Source organism: Belonocnema kinseyi, chromosome 3, assembly GCF_010883055.1.
Source record: "Belonocnema kinseyi isolate 2016_QV_RU_SX_M_011 chromosome 3, B_treatae_v1, whole genome shotgun sequence".
Lineage (NCBI taxonomy): Eukaryota > Metazoa > Arthropoda > Insecta > Hymenoptera > Cynipidae > Belonocnema > Belonocnema kinseyi.
In genome coordinates, this window is record NC_046659.1 from 103,018,301 (window position 1) to 103,021,580 (window position 3,280).

Genomic DNA, 3,280 nt, shown 5'->3' on the forward strand with positions numbered 1-3,280 from the left:
TATAGAGCTCCAAGGAGATTATGTTGAAAAATAAAAAAAAATTTACCCAAAAAAAATTGTTTTTATACTTCATTCTAAGGAATTATTGAACTACCCTCGTAGTATTCAAATATTGTTTAAAATATTTTTTATTAAAAATTCATGCATTTTCTTGAGAATTCGCCTTTTTCAGTAAAATGTGAATCTTCTCCGTTGAAAATTCATAACTTTGTTAAAGATTAAAAACTTTGGCGAAGAAATAATCTAGTTTCTAAAAAATTCAACAATTTTATTAGAGTTATTATTTGGTTGAAAGTTAAAAATGTAACGAGTTAAAAATTCAACGAGGTTAAAAATGTAATCTTGTAGTGGAAGATTCTTTATTTAATTTGAGAATAATTTCATAACAAATCTACCTATTTTCTTTAAAATTCCTTGTTTAGCTTTTTTGTAATAAATTTTTTGTTTTGTTTCAAATTTAATTCTTTTAACTCAAAATATAACTATTTCATTTTTGATTGTAAATTTATCCTTTTTAGTTGGAAATTCAACCACATGGTTAAAAGTTTATGTATTTTGTTATGAATTCATCTTCTTGGTTGGCAGTTCAACTGACTGGTTGCACTGGTTTGTTCAAAATTAATTTTTTTTTTTTGGTGTGAGATGCATAATTTCATTTGAAAATATATCTTGGTTAGAAATTTATGTTTTGGTTAAAAATTCAACTATTTCGTAAAATAGTAATCTTCTATAAGAAAAAGCTTAACTATTTATAAAAGTACTTGTTTTTGCTAGAAAACAATTTTTTAACAGAAAATTTTACTATTTACTATTTAGTTAAGAATTTATAATTTTTAATTGAGATTTTGACTATTTGGTTAAAAACGTATGTATTTGGTTAAAATGTCGTGTGTTTTGGTAGAAAATTATTCTTCTGCTTAAAAGTTTACATTATCTGTTGAAAATTGAGCTATTTTGGTAAAAATTGTGACCACTTTCTTGAAAAATTATTTGCTTAGTTAAAAATTAATTTTTTCAACTGACAATTTATTCCATTTTTTATCGTAAATTCATATTTTTCAGTGAAAAAATATGTAACTTTTGGTAGAAAACTAATCCTCTTCGTAGAAAATTCATTAATTTAGTTGAAAATTAATTTCCTTGGTAAAAAAATTAAATATTTCCGAAGCATTCGTTTTTTGGTAAAAACTTAACTTTCTTAAACTGAAAATATAATTATTCAATTTTTGGTAAAAAAATTAGTTTAAAAATTTTGCTTTTTTGTAGAAAATTAGTCTTCTTTCTTGAAAATCCAGGCTTCAGTTGAAAATTAAGGAATTTGTTTCTGAGTTTGAAATTCAATTGGTTTACTTTGTTAAAACTACTTGTTTAAAATTGATTGTTTAGCTACAAATGTATCATTTTATTCAAAAATTTATCTCGTTGGTTGAAAAATTTCCTATTTTGTAGAAAAATCGTTGTTGTTTTCTTGAAAATAATCTTTTTAGTTAAAAAATTACGTATTTTTCGATACAAAATTAATTTTCTTGCTTGAAAATTTATCTTTTTTGTTAAAATTTTATGTTTTTTTTGGTTTCAAAATGATTTTCTTTAACTGAAAATCCTACTATTCAATTTTCTATTGTAATTTAATATTCTTTAAATGAAAATTAATATATTTTGTTAAAAATTTCTTTTGTTTGCGGAAAATTAATTTTCTTGGTTAAAAATACATTTTTTTAAAATCATTTAGTAGGAAATTTATTTCTTTGGTTGGTAATTGAACAATTTTGTTAAAAATTATTTTCTTTAGTAAGAACATAATAAAAAAAATTAATTTTATTTTTGGTTGAAAATATTTTTTTTAGTTTAATATTTCATTATTTATTCGAATGTTTTAAGTTAATAATGCAACTACTTGGTTAAAAAAGCATGTAATCTGTTTAAAATTGGTTGTGAAAATTTAACCGCTTTGTGAAAGAGTAATTTTTGTGCTTAAAAATTCAACTACTTCACTAGGAAATTAATCTTGGTTGAAAATTATTATTCTCGTTTTGAAAATTCAATAAATTGGTTGAAAGGGGAACGACAGAGAACTTCCACCTATTTAAAACTTCGCTTATTTGAAATTCACTATATTTGAAATGCCCTAGCATTAACGTGACGCCTTGCTACAAATTTCACAATGTGCCAAAATATTTGAGTTGGTTTTTGTTTCTATTATATTAATTTTTAGTTGAAAAATTCTACTATTTCTAGGGAAAAGCGCGGGTCTATTTGAAATTAAAAAGTATAAATTTATAATATTACATTAATAACAAATTATTTAAAGAAATTATATATTTATTAGATTTCGTTTACATTTTGTAAAGTGAAAATTTGTTTTAGATATTTAATCTGTATTATTATTTATGGTATTTATTGATTTTAAATATACCCACGCTTTTAGGCATGTGGGCAGTTGACAAAAATTCTAAGACCGCCCTTATCGATATAAGGCCGGGGCAGCCAATCAACTTCGCTTGACAAAAATAACCTGAATGTCGCGGTAGAAGTGGGGGCCCCTGCACCCTTTCACTTATCAAACGTGTATGATTCAAGGCCGTTCAAATAGGTGAAAGTTCACTCTACTTCATTTTAGTAAAAAATTAACCTCTTTTTTTAAAAATGTAACTATTTTGATGAAAAAAACGTTGTTTTAAAAGCAAATAAATTAAATTTGTTAAAAATAGAAAATTTGAAAGTAATCAAAAGTGATTTTATGTAATTCAGAGTAAACCTCAGCTGAAACAAATTTTTAGCTGTTTCTTTCTCGATAATTTCCAAATATGAATTTCACAGAAACTTTATTTCAAAATCAATTTACAGAGAGCTCCGCACAAAAATTTTCCACGAAACTGAGCCCATTTTCGATATTTCGTCTGTATAATCGTTTGCCTTTCAGTTGTATGTTGCATCACAATACCTGGAAGATGAAAGCAATCCTGGCAACTACGCACTCAATATCGTTACATAATATGGATTTAGTACAGGAGTTTTTGAATTTGTAAAGACTTATAGTAGAGCGTAAAGAACCGTGAATGAATGGCGAGCAAGTTGTTTAATTTGGTTATTTTCGTCAATGAAGTTACACAATGCCATGATGGCCTGAAAACTGTATCCTGGTCTCGATAATGCAGTCAATTTCACTTTTTCCAGTGCAAAAAGTGAAAAAAAAATTTTATGGAATTATTGAACAATAAAATAATAATGGTTCATTTCAAAAATCCTTTAAAATTCAAGACAAAATTCCACGCAACCA